The sequence below is a fragment of the Stegostoma tigrinum genome, chromosome 11 (genome assembly GCF_030684315.1).
Source record: "Stegostoma tigrinum isolate sSteTig4 chromosome 11, sSteTig4.hap1, whole genome shotgun sequence".
NCBI lineage: Eukaryota > Metazoa > Chordata > Chondrichthyes > Orectolobiformes > Stegostomatidae > Stegostoma > Stegostoma tigrinum.
Window position 1 is genome coordinate 70969334 of NC_081364.1, and position 14470 is coordinate 70983803.

The window sequence follows — 14470 nt, forward strand, 5'->3', positions numbered from 1 at the left end:
ATTTCACGACGACCAGCCCCACAAATATCCAGTTTCATTCAGCTCCATTTCACAACCTGCCCTTTGCTTTTGTGTGTTCTCTTGCATTCTATTTTCTGTTTTTTTTTATTAAATTTCAGATTAATAAGCTACAGACAATATTAGAGGGAGGCAGCACGGTTTTTCAATGTTTTGCCTTGCTGCCTCAGACGGCCAGGTACCCGGCTTCGATTCCTGACTTGGCTGACCGTGTGGGTTGTCACACTCACCCCGTGTCTGCGTGGGTTCTTCCCACAGATCAAAAATGTGCAGGTCAGTGGATTGGCCATGCTAAATTGCATATTAATTCCAGGAGTGTACAGGTTCGGTGGTTTAACCATGGGAAATGTAGGGCTATGTGAATGCGATAGGAGGTAGTTCTGGGTCGGATGACTCTCGACGGGTTGGTGCAAACTTGATTGGCCAAATGACCTCTTTCTGAATTGTAAGGTATCCATGATTGGATGTGCATTCGGGAAACTCAACCCAAACAGCAGACCAGAATCTGACAGACAACCAATTCATGGTAACCTGAATATTCCTGGATTTTGAACATTAAAGGAAATATCACTGTTCACTTTGGAGAGAAGCTATACACATGTTCTACGTTTGGACAAGGATTCAGCCGATCAGAACACAAATGTACTGTTGACTCAGCGAAACCATGGAAACGTAAGGTATGTGGAAAGAGATTCGTGTTCCCATCTGAAATTGGGAATTCACTGACATAGTCACAGCAGAAACTCTGCTTTGACTGCAGAGAAGGAGTCACAGTGAGTCAACCTGCTGATGCACCAGAGCTTTCACAATGGGAAGAGACCATTCAAGTCCTCTGACTGTCGGACTGGGTTCAAACTTTCATTTCAACTCACTGCATACAATTGTCGTCAGACTGGGAGCAAACTGGGAAATGTTTGCCTGTGATACAAAGGAAGCATTGGATGGAATGTCGTATCCAGGACCAAAATTTGAATGAGTGTGAAAATATTACATTGGTTGGAGTACTCCTGAACAAAAAAAGAGGATGATTGTGCTTATTGGAGTCCAATCATCTCAGCCCGAGGGCATCTCTGCAAGAATTCCTCAGGGTGGTGTCTTCAGCCTCTCACGCCTTCAGCTGCATTATCAACGAGCTTGCCTATTTCAGATGGTCAGAAATGGAGATATTCCCTGACGATTGTACAATATTCCAGGCTATTCAGTTTGCCTCAATCACTGAAATGGTCTATATCCATGTAGAGCAAAACTTTGACAAGATCCAGTCTTGGAATGATTACAGGCAACTGCCAGGCAATAGTCATCTGCAACGGGAATGAATCTAAGGAACTTGCAATGACAATCAAGGGAATTTTCATCATTGCATCCTGCACGATAAACATTTTGGAGTTTTCTTTGGCCACATACTGAACGTAAACAGTCATATAAACTTTGTGACTACAATAGGTCAGAGGCTAGGAAATTTACAGTGACTTCACAGTCCGCCCACCATCGACAAGGCATGTGTCAGCAATGTGATGGAATACTCCCCACTTGCCTGGATTAGTGCAGCTTCAAAAATACTAAGCAACTCAAATCCACCCTGCACAAAGCAGACCATAATCGTTGTCCATGAATCAAATGATTCAATAAGGGAATTAGTCTATTAGCTGCAAATGAACAATGTACAGGTTTAGAGGCAGAAGGCAGGAGAATGGTATTGGGTGAGATATTCTCATTCTGAAGGCTAGTGCAGATAGTATGGTCAAATGGTTTCCTTGTGTGCTGCATCAATTATGTGATTCAAACTCCAATGACAACCTTCAACATTCTCTCCCTTCAACATTGGTGGAAAACAGCAATAGTTTTGACCAAGACCAATATGCACTGAAGTAACTTCTCTAGGATCATTCAACACCACTTCCCGAAACCAAACTGCACTCAGTTGGTTTGGTTGTAGAGAGAACTGAGTTCCCTGTGTCCTCCATCACTCCTCCCTTGGGGAGCAGTTACCTCAATGTCCCCACTCTGCTGCAGACCTTTTCCTTTTCCAAAAATATACTTTATTCTTAAAAAAGTCTTGTGTGTATGTATGTGTGTGTATATGTATTTACACAGCAGCACATCAACCAAACATACATTACCTAACAAACAGAGACTAAAACTTTCACTAAACTAGTGACTGTGGGATATACAGCCCATTCGAATGATGCAACTTCAATTTATGTGAAGGTTGAGCCAGAAACTCATCTAATTTTCAGACTGCATACACTTTTTCTAAAGACTCAGACTTTAGTCAGGCTCTGAATTTGACAAATTTCCAACATTCATGTTGCACCTTCATACCTGATAATACATTTGATAAAATAGCGTGAAAATTGGAATGTGAGTTTTTAGTAATTATGATTGTTGGATACCAATCATATTATTCACATTCTTTTTACTTTCTCTGTGAATTCTGAATTACAATTAACTTTACAAAAAGCAATTTAAATTCCAAGGTGCCATACTGAAATTAAGCTGAAACTCAAACTTTGAATCATGTTGATGTTTGGCACAAGGCTGTGGTGTGATATCACAAAATGAGACTCACTTGAATTTGCATGGCATCATGGAACACTCGTAAAACTGAAATTAATGATGATACAGGATTAAACTAACAAGTGGCTGGTCCATACTGGACATTAAAGATGAGGTTCGTAATTTTGAAGACCAATTGCCTGAGACAATTGCTTCAGATGAACCTAAGGGCAGTATAGTGAGGAAGGTGTTTGCTACACTTGCTTTTATTAGTCATTGCCTTGAGTATAAGATTTGGGAGGTCATGTTGTTGCTTCACAGCACATTGGTTAGTCCACTTTTGGAATACTGTGTGCACTTTTGCTCTCCCTGCTACAGGCAGGATATTGAAAGGGTTGAGAAAAAAAAGTTGCAATGATGTTGCCACAGTGGCTAGGTTTAAGCTATAGGGAGAGACTGAATAGCCTGGTTGGTGGGGTATGTTTGTCAGAGAGGCATCAAAGACTGAGGGGTGACCTTATCGAGGTCTATAAAATCATCAGGCGTATGGATATGGTAAATAAACAAGGTCTTTTCCATGGGGTGAGGGAGTACAAAACAAGAGTGTATACACTAAAGGTGATGGGGAAAGAAATAAAAGGTACATATGGGGCAATTTTTCATGCAGAAGGCCTGCGTGTATGAAATGAGATAGCATGGGACATGGTAGAAGCTGAGGCAAGTACATTCAAAGGCATCTGAATGGGTACATAAGGAGTAAGGGTTTCGTTGTGGGCCAAATGGGGGTAGTTTAATTTAGGATATCTGATTGGCATGGATGGGTTGATTGAAGGGTCTGTGTCCATGCAGCACAACTCTATGTCTGCATCCAAACAAACCAAAGGCATCATTTACTTCACCCAACCTGTACTTACATGCATTCCAGGCACCAGGAGGGTCCACTACCTGAATGGACAGTAAGTACCGATCAGACCAAGACCTCTTTGCCAGAAATCAGTGACAATTTGTAAGGGCATGATACAGTACCTGTTATTAACACAAAAACAGAATTTGCTGGAAAACCTCAGCAGGTCTGACAACATCTGCAGAGAGAAATCATGGCTAAAGTTTCGGTTTGACTGACCTGTCCTCCGAACAGTATCCATCACATTGTTTCAGGCAGCAGACACCTCCTGTACAGCTGTGGCGTCTGTTACAGTTTCTCTAAACTCCTCTGGCCTTAAGGCCCAATGAGTTCCTGGCACTCCTCCAAGTGCACTTGCTACAAACATTTTCCGAAACCCCATTCTAACACAACATTCACCATTTTCAGCTGTGGAGACTACAAGCTCAGGAATTCCCTCCTTAAATCTCTTTAAACTTCTTTAAGATGGACAATGTAAAATAAACCTTTTTATTCAATGCTTGAAACATTTTAGTTTGATAAATATCTGAAACTTTCCATAATAATGCAAATCGTTGCTGTTATTGGCTTACACTGAGGGGAACAGGATTATCACTCAAAGGCTTTACATTCTCGGACCATCAGGGCCACAATCATTTTCAAACTGGAAACTTAATCTTGACAGCCCGTTTTCAGCATTCCCGTTGTTCTAACTGACTGCAATGTTCCGAGTCTCGGAGCTGTGAACCATGGACGAGAGCAGCTGAGACGCATTTCTTCCCTACCTCACAATGAACCGTCACTCCTGAACAGAGATAATGGGAACTGCAGATGCTGGAGAATCCAAGATAATTAAATGTGAGGCTGGATGAACACAGCAGGCCCAGCAGCATCTCAGGAGCACAAAAGCTGACGTTTTGGGCCTCGACCCCTCATCGCAGAGGGGGATGGGGAAGGGTTCTGAAATAAATAAAGAGAGAGGGGGAGGCGGACCAAAGATGGATAGAGGAGAATATAGGCGGAGAGGAGACTGTAGGTGGGGAGGGGAGAGGTCAGTCTGGAGAGGATGAACAGTTCAAGGAGGCGGGATGAGGTTAGTCGATGGGAAATGGAGGTGCGGCTTGACATGGGAGGAGGACAGATGAGAGGAAGAACAGGTTAGGGAGGCGGGGACGAGCTGGGCTGGTTTTGGGATGCAGTGGAGGAAGGGAAGATTTTGAAGCTTGTTCAGTCCACATTGATAATATTGGGATGCAGGGTTCCAAAGCGGAATATGACCACTGCATCCCAAAATCAGCGCAGCTCATCCACTCCCTCCACTGAACCCCAAAACCAGCCCAGCTCGTCCCCGCCTCCCTAGCCTGTTCTTCCTCTCACCCATCCCTTCCTCCCACCCCAAGCTGCACCTCCATCTCCTACCTACCAACCTCATCCCGCCTCCTTGCCCTGCCCGTCTTCCCTGGACTGATCTATCCCCTCCCTACCTTCCCACCTATACTCTCTCCACCTATCTTCTTTTGTCTCCATCTTCGGTCCGCCTCCCCCTCTCTCCCTATTTATTCCAGAACCCTCACCCCATCCCCCTATCTGATGAAGGGTCCAGGCCCGAAACGTCAGCTTTTGTGCTCCTGAGATACTGCTTGGCCTGCTGTGTTCATCCAGCTCCACACTTTGTTACCCTCACTCCTGAAGCTGAGCTACAGCAGGGAAAACGGGAAACACGGAGCACACTTCTCTCCTCCCCAAGCACAGCGCACGTGTGATTGACGGTGGGTTCGGTCCAATAGAAAGGAGGGGGAAGGGCTGGAGGACTGTGCTGGAGAGGTCGGTCCTCCAACCAATCGGAAACAGCAAGGGGCGGGGCTGTGCGGCGACACGTGATCAATCCTAAATGAAACAACTGCGGAATGCTGTAAATCAGGAACAAAAACAGAAGTTGCTGGAAAAGGTCAACAGGTCTGGCAGCATCTGTGAAAAAAGAAAAAAAAATCAGAGTTAACGTTTCGTGTCCGGTGACCCTTCCCCAGAAAAGCAACGTTCCGGCCGGTGTTTGCACGCAGGCGCAGCGTCATTCTGACTGCCGTAAGCTGGTGATTTTCGGTTTTGTCGGAGCTGGTAAAGGAACAAAGAATAAGCGATTGGGGAAACAGTGAGGTTAGTGTGGTCTGGGAGACTTTATCACCGCTTGTGTACAACTGTAGATCCGAATTAGAACTTCTTGGTCATGCGTTTTCAGTAAACTGAAAAGGGCTGCAGGCTTCAGGCCGCGAGAGGCCCAGGTTACCGCCAGAATATTTATTGGCCCCAAAGCCCCGCGTGTTTACGACAGAATGGTCACTGCTTTGTACTGAGAACCTGGGGGTTGGAAGCGTTTTCTTTTCAATGAACTACCACAGTAAATCTGTACTCCACAATTTAAAGGGCCCTCGTATCTTTTCTGACCAGAATTGGATGCAATGATTGACTGTGACCTCACCAGAGCTTTATCAAGGTTCAGCATCTTTTCCGTGAATGAGTCCTCGTTACCTCTATTATTTCTTAAAGCCAGAGTCATAGAGCCTTCAGTCCAAGCTGAACATCATCCCAAACTGAACTAGTTCCATCTGCCTGCTCCTGACCCTTCAAACTTTTCCCATTCATGTAGCTAATTAAATGCTTTTTCAATGTTGTAATTATACTTGCATCCACAACACCCTTATGAGGTTCATTCCACACACAAACCACCCTCTGTAAAAAAACAAAGCCTTGTGACATTTTAAAAATGTTTCTCCTCTCACCTTAAAAGTATGTCCCCTAGTTTTGAAATTCCCCATCTAAAGACAACTACCATCAACTCTACCTATAGCTCTCATTATTTTATAAACTTCTATCAGATTGCCTTTCAACCTGCTACACTGCAATGAAGAAAGTTCCAGCCTATCTTTTATAGTTCAATTGTTCTATGCCAGGCAACATCCTGGTAAGTCTGTTCAGAACAATGTACAGTTTGATAATATCCTTCCTATAATTGGGCACCCTGAACTGGACACAATATTCCAGAAAAGGCCTCACCAATGTCTTGTACAACCTCAAGATAACATCCCAACTCTTTGTACTCCAAGGACTGAGCAATGAATGCCAAATGCCTTTTAACCATCCTGTCGGTATATGTGATGCAAACATTTAAAAAGAAATGTACCTGCACCCCTAGTTCCCCTGTTCTCAAACACTACCTATGGCCCTACCATTAATTGTATAAGTCCTGCCCTTGTTTGTTACACCAAAATTCAACACCTCACATTTATTCAGACTGAATACAAATGCCATTTTTTTGAGCCCATTTGATCAAGATCCCTTTGTAATCTTAGATAACCTTCTTCACTGTCTATAATGCCCCTATTTTGGTGTAACCCATAAACTTACTAACTTACCTTCTATATTCTCATCCAAATCACTTATATAAAATGACAAAAGAGGATCCAGAATTGATCCTGCTGGAACCCTGCTGGTCACAGGCCCCCAGTCTGAAAAGCAACCCTCTGCCATTACTCTCTGGCTCCTGCCGTTATGCACACACACACCCCTTTTCTATTGTTCCTACATCACCTAAAACCCAGAACAGTGAGCTGCCGGTTTTGGCCATCTCTCAGACCAGTTTCTGTCATAGCTATGAGTTCATCAACTTTAACTTTAAGACTCCTTGCATTGAAAAGAAAAGTTCTTCAGAGTTACTACATACTCTGATTCTCTCGCCTTTCTTTTGTAATTGCTGTGCTCTCCTTACGTTCAGAAAGTTCCTCATCAATCCTTTTGTTTATGCTGCTACGTATAATTCCCCCACTCCCCATCTCTGTCAGTATAAAGTCTCCTTTAATGGAATGAGCAAAGCTCCTTGCTGAGATATTGATCCCTTTCCAGTTTACATTAGACCCATTCTTTTGGGACATGTCTTTTCTACCCCAAAAGACATTCCAATTGTCCAAAAACCTGAATCCCTGAACAATACACGAGATCTTCACCATCGATTTGTCTCCTTTAACCTTGTTCTCCCTACCTCGTTTGGCATTGGGAGTAAACAAGAAAGTACGACTCAAGTCTTTTCTTTAAATATTTTACCTAACCGGTCAAATTCACTTTGTAGTGCTTTTAATCTTTTCCCTAAAAATGTCATTGCTATCAATGTGTAGAATAATTTCTGGCCTCTCAATCTCACCTTTCACAAGAGGTTTGAGATGTTTAGAGACGTCATTAATCTGAGCACAAGGCAATTAACAAACCATCCTAAATTTACACTCACTGCTATAGAATTTCCTGTTAAGCCTCTGACAGGAGAGTCCCCTACAAAAATAATTCTATTAAATCTCCTGAAATTCTGCATAACATAAGAATCATTCCAAGTGTCGAAAAAGTAACTGGCCATTCCATTTTCCTCAGAGACCACGTCCTTCAACAGTTCCAAAAGCTGAATATCTGGCAGAGGGGTAGCCACCGGAGACATTCTTTCTTATCCTAACAGTCACACATCCGTACTAACAGTGCTGGGTCGTATAGCCGAACACATGTTGGACTCTGATGAAATTGCGGGTTTCATTAATGAAGCCCAAGATCCCATACAGCCTCCTCAATGCATTTTGGTTACGTTCTCTCTCCGATAAAGATTTATACATAGTAACTCCCCGCTCCCTGCTCTTTGCATCTGTGCCATTCAAATATATATTCCCCTTCCACGTTGTTTCCCTCAAGATGCATAAACTCACTGTGTTCTAATGAAGAGATGTTTACTCAAAATATTAACTGCGGCTGCACTATTTCTGCCACTTGGAAAACAGGACAGTACAGCACCGGAAGAAGCCCTTCGGCCCACCACGTCTCTTCTAATATAGATGTCACTCTGAAGTAATACAATCTGCCTGTACATGATCTATATCCCTCTCTTCCCTGCCTGTTCATATGTCTGCCCAAGTGCCTCTTAAATGTTGTGATTGATCGTTTCTGCTTCTATCACCTCCCAAGAGAGTACATTGTGGCCACCTATCACTTTTTGTACAAGAAATGTGCCTCATACAACCCTTTTAAACTTTCCCCCTCTAACCTTAATCCATTTTCCCCTAGAATTTGTCATTTTCACCTGAGGAAAAAGGCTGTGTGTCCACTGACTCCCTTTCAGGTCGCCCCTCAGCCCCTCGCTCTGTGTAGTGATAACGATCCAAGTTTGTCCAAGCCAGGCAAAATCCTGGTAAACCTCTTCTGCAACCTTTCCGAAGCCTCCACGCCCTTCCTGTAATGTAGTGATCGAAACTGCACACATCACTTCAAAGGTGACCGAATTACAACTTTATATTCAGCCCCCTGACAGAAGAAAGCAAGCATTCCATAGTCCTCCTTTACCACTTTATGCATAGGTGTTGCCACTCTCGGAGAGCTATGGACTTGGGCCTGAAGATCCATCTGTATATCAGTGCTACTCAGGGATATGGTTATGCTCCCCTTGCAATTGGCTCCCAGAATGTATCACCTCATAGTTACGTGTGCGTGTGTGTATGGTCTCAGGTCTGATCCTTGTGGGACAGCGCTAGCCCTGACCTCCAGTCAGAAAAACACACTCCACAACTGTTGACGTGTGAAATATCAAACAGGAGTCTTGTGTTCTGTGTTCAGCAGCACGGGCAGCCTTTATGCGGAGCTCCTTAGCAATTCATTGTGGGAGATTTTCTGGTGCTGTCTCACTCCCCCCAACCAAGTGTAGCATTTTTATGCATTTCACATTACAGCAATGACATGCAATGTTATAATGTAATTGTTAGCCACATTTGCCTAAGTCCAGTAAACACATGGTTAATGGCTCTACAGAACTTGGTGCTCCCACAGTCTGTTGATGTTTACCTGATTCCTTTATTGTTTGCTTTTAGAATCCCTGTTGTTAAATCACATTTCAATCCTGACAGTTTTATACGCCTTCCCAAACATTTACCAGCTGCACCACATTAATTACGAATAACCTCAATACTCCCTTATCACTGAGGGCTCTTCCAAATTTTGTTGGGCTTTGTTTTCGCTGTTAACCTGAATTCATAAGATTAGAAATGATATTAATTTCTACTACTTATTGTAAGTTCTTTAAAATAAACTCTAATATTACTACAGTTCTGTGACAGCTGACAGATTGGGAACAGCCGCTCTCTCGCTTGGCCTGAGAAATCAAACAAACAAACAGTCTCTCTGAATTGCAGTTCCAGTTACACACCCCAACACTCAGATGTAGCCAGTGAGTTTTGAATCAGTATTTAACTCATGGATAAATCTTTACTGCCTCTTCTCATAGAACATAGAACAGTACAGCACAGAACAGGCCCTTCAGCCAACAATGTTCTCTAAACACTCTGCATCACTAATTTTCTTTACTTAGTGAGACAGCATCAATTAGAATTCCACAGATGAGAGTGGAATTCAATCTCTTCACAAATTTACCAAGTCATTAAAAGAAACTTGCTTATATTCTTCAAATTTCTAGGCGACATAACCGCATCTTCACTCTACTTTGTAATCTGTTTCTGCCACTTTTCCGTTGGTCACTGGGTGGCCCTTCTGCAGTCCTAATTACTGCGTTTTTACAGCCATCTTTTTTCCCCACTCCTGGCTATGTAATGAGAAGGTTAAATTGTGAATTGTGTGCAGCACATGACCCTAGGAGTGATAGTGATAGAAATGGGCTTCATGGCAGTATGGAAAGGGAAGGGGTGAAACTGGCTGTGGCAGGCATGCAGCCAAACTGAAATAAGAATGAAAGTGAATTGATTAATATGGGCCCCAATAAGTATTACACATAATCGAGCCTGAATTATGGGATTAGGACAAAGGCCAGTGAGGTTTGAATATGAATAATTCCCAAAGCGGGTGATGGCGGTGGCCACCAGCCTGTAAAGAACAGGAACCCAACACAACTTTCCATAAGGGTGAATGATCGTGTTTGGACTTTATATAACTTCACGTGGGACCACTGCTTCCACTTTGGCCCCCACTTTTTAATATCTACAAGAATGCATATCTCACTAATAATCACCTAGCAGGGTCTGACCTAGTGGTCACAGTGCCACATGATGGGATAATACTTTCACCAGGACCTGATCTCCTGGATGAGGAATGCCAGCTCGGATGTTGCTATGCTCCCTTTCCCAATCTCTGATTCTCTGTCCGTCTCCAACTTCCCCTCTCAGCTCATGCAGCTGTTTTGCCAGTTCTCTGTCAAATTGTTTCACCCTATTACTTCCATCACACATTTCCAGTTGTTCTCCTACCACACCCTCCCGCAGCTGCATAGCCTGTCTAGTCTCAAATTCAAAAGGGGGTCAACCTCAGCGGCTTTGCTGGGGTTAACCTCAGTTTCATTAGAATGGTGGGGTGTACTCTAAACCATCCTTGCCTTGTCTCTGTCAGGGTCTTAGACCAGTTTCCAGTGTTCGGTTAATTTGTTCGACGTGAACTTTGGGGCTGGTACGGGAGATGGAACCTCCATTCAGTACCTAACAGCACACATACTGTTTAATTAATTTCCCTGTAAATGTGTCCCTTTTTCAGAATTTGCAGGGGAATGCTTCCACCCACCCAGTAAATCTCGTGTGAGGCGGCCATGCAAAATTACTGATAGCGTGTGGGGATGTGCAGGCTCAATCGGTTAACCATGGTAGTTGTGGGGTTACAGGGATAGGGTGGACTGGGTCCCTCGTCAAAGGGTCAGTGTGGACTTGATGGGCTGAATGACCCATCCCAAATGTAGGGATTCTACAATCTGTGATCTAAGGAAAGACTGGATCAGCTGGGTTAGAGACCGGATCGACTGGGTGTCTACTCATTGGAATTTAGTAGAATGAGGGGGGATGGCATAGAAACATAAAATTCTAATGCGCCTGGATGGGCTAGGTGCAGGAAGAGTATTCCAGATGATGTGGAAATCTCAAACTGGGGGTCACAGTCTAAGAATAAAGCCTTTGGGACCGAGATGCAGAACAATCCCTTCACCAAGAATGTGAACCTGTGGAATTCTCTCCCACAGAAAGCTATTGGGGCCAGTTAATTAGATATATTCGCGAGGGAGCTGGTCGTTTCCCTTATGGCTAAAGGGAGGAAGGAGTATGGAGAGAGGGTAGGAATGTTATGCTGAGATTACACAATCAGTCATGATCATACTGAATGGTTGTGCAGGCTCAAAGGGTCAAATAGCCAACTCCTGCATCTACTTTTCTGTTTCTTTTTGTTTAGACATTCAGCATTTATTTTTCTGGGGTAGGGAACCTGTTGAATCCATCTGCACTTGTTCCCATGAGCCCCCTGGGTTATGGCTGCTGTCTGCATTTAATCTTTCCCTGACACGGTGTGTCCAGAGTCTTCGATAACATTTTATTATATCATCCCCTACTCCAGGTCACCACCAGCGACGAGGCATCTGATATTGCATTTTATACCACCCAGCATGGGCCAGCCGATGGTATGTGGTGGCACTGTCTGATCCTATGTCTTCCTGATTCCATCTTGTCCTCTCATTGCCCCACCCTTTTCCCATTCACATTTCTCGTGTTGTGGGGCTGTTTCTTGAAATGTCTTTAAACTTTCTTCTCTTCCTCCAGTAACTGCTGCCACTGCCACTTCCTCAAATATCTGTACTTTTTCAGTAAGTATTTTAGCTGCCTGACCCGCATACTCATTGCCCTGTTGTTGTGGGGTTTCTACTTTCCTGTGAGCTCTAATCTTCATTACTGCTGTTTTAGTCACAAAATTAGCTGCTTCCATCAACTCTTTAATCTGGTCTTCGTGCTGTATGTGGCCCCCAGACAAGGTGACGTACCCGCGCTGAGGCCAGGCCAATATATGGTCGTGAACTATACCAAAGACATCAGGACTGTGTGTGTGTGTATGTTGACTCTCTGGCTCCTGGCTGATGTCAGGGCTTTTAGTAGTTGTGCCAGTTCTGAATGTTTTCTGCATAATTCCTACAATAATTAAACAACCCTCAAGTTTGCCTTTTTCCTTTCACTGTGTGTGACTGGGTAGTTTAAAATCGCATTCTTTTGTTTTTAGGGGACTATCCTGTGTCCCTACCTGACTGATATCCCAGACACATCACTCCCTGTCATTCCAATTTGCTTTCTGTGGTTTAATTTTAAGCCCTGCTGGGCTGGCAGATGTGACTCAATACTCTGAAGATCCAGGTATGCTCTTTCTGACTGACTGAGGTGATGAGGTCTTGGTAAGGTCAATGTGGCTAATTCCATGAGCCATATGTCAGTGGAATATGGCCGGATTATTGTGGAATTGCCAGAACAACTGGGAACATGTGTGCTGTTTTCCTCAGAGTAAACAACAGCTTATTCTGGGATTCCAGGTCCACAGGTACGGACCTGGACTGAGAGTGCCCTGTTGCGATTTCAGCCCATTATGTACAGTGTGCTTTTGCTACTGTAGGATACTCTTCAGTGACAGATGTGTTCAGGGAGGTGTAATCAATAGGAAGGCAATCTGAGTCATCAGGCTTCAGTGAATTAGTTTGGGATGCTGTTGGTCTGACCATTACCTGCTTCAGCCAATTGTTCATGATCACAATTGCTGCCTCCTCAGCCCCAGCTTTGATGGGGTACTGTTTTTGTGGTGGAATGAGAGGGCCCTTGATCTTTTCCAGGGTTTACAGATAATAACCCATGTTCCTGCTTGTGATTGGGTCGCAGGTGTAACTTCCCAGATTGCCTGACTGTCCCAGTCTCCCTACAGTGTCACTACTCTGGAGATGCAGCCTTCTCTTTCCTCCTTCCCATGTCCTGACTGGAGGGTCCCCCATCGTAGTTCGGGAATCTACAACGTGAGATACTCCTCGTTGTTTTCAGAGATCAACCCCCAGAATGTCACATTCCCAATCTGCGTCTGAAAATGTTCACTTCTTCTATCACTGAGTCATCGAGATGTGCCGCATGGAAATGGACCCTTCAGTCCAAGTCTTCTATGCCAAGCAAACATCCTAAATTCATTTAGTCCCATGTGCCAGCATTTGGCCCACATCACTTTAAACCGTTCTTGTTCACATATTCATCCAGATGACTTTTAAATGTTGTAATTCTACTTTCATCGACTGCTTCCTCTGGCAGCTCATTACATACATGCACCACCCTCTGTGTGAAATCATCGCCCCTTAAATCCCTTTTAACTCTTTTCCTCTCATCTTAAACCTATACGCTCCAGTTTTGGACTCCCAACCCTGGGAAAAAGATCTTGACCATTCACCCAATCCATGCCCATCATGACTTAGAAGCCTCCGTAAGCACTGCCTCCCTGACACCCCCCACCCCCCCACCCTGTGCCCCCCAGCCCCAGCCTACAACATTCCAGGGAAAATAGCCCCAACCTATTCAGCTTCTACCTTCAGATCAAACCCACCAATCATGGCAACGTCCTTGTAAATATTTTCTGAACCTTTCAAGTTTCACAACATCCTTCCTGTAACAAGGAGATCAGAATTGAATGCACTGTTCTAAAAGTGGCCTAAGCAATGCCCAATATGTCTGCAACGTGACACACTAACTCCTAGATTCAAGACTCTGACCTATGAAGGCAAATGTACCAAATGCCTTCCTCACTCCCTTGTCTACCTGCAACTCCACTTTCAAGAAACTATGAACTTGCACTCCAAGGTCTCTTTGTCCAGCAACACTCCCAGGGCCTTCCCATTAAATCCATAACTTCTGCACTGATTTGCCTTCCTAAAATGCAACACCTCACATTAATCTAAATTAACCTCCATCTGCCACTCCTCAGCTTATTGGCCCATGTGGTAAGGATGTGATTGCACTCTGGAGATAACCTCCTTCACTATTCACTACACCACTGCTTTTGATGTTATCCGCAAACTTTACCTCCTATATTCACATGCAAATCATTTACGTAAATGACAAAAAACAACGTCCTTTTGTCCGTCACTGTCTGTCCAAGGTTTAACTTTGATCCACAACGGTGCCATAGGCACTGCCTTCTCATACTTCCAGGTCATCCCACTCATTGTTGTCCGTCTGCCCATAAGTGGGTGTTTTGTCATCCAACCCATTTGAGTCAGTG

At 44.0% G+C, this 14470-nt stretch overlaps 1 long non-coding RNA gene across 1 annotated transcript in view; it reads left to right on the forward strand.

Moving 5' to 3' along the window:
• Positions 1 to 5297: 5297 nt before the first annotated feature.
• The window catches only part of LOC132210219 (uncharacterized), a 91521-nt gene continuing 82348 nt past the window's right edge, over positions 5298 to 14470 (forward strand). The window contains exon 1 of the long non-coding RNA XR_009446449.1: positions 5298 to 5551. This is a non-coding gene — a long non-coding RNA (uncharacterized LOC132210219). The remainder of the gene's footprint in view (positions 5552 to 14470) is intronic.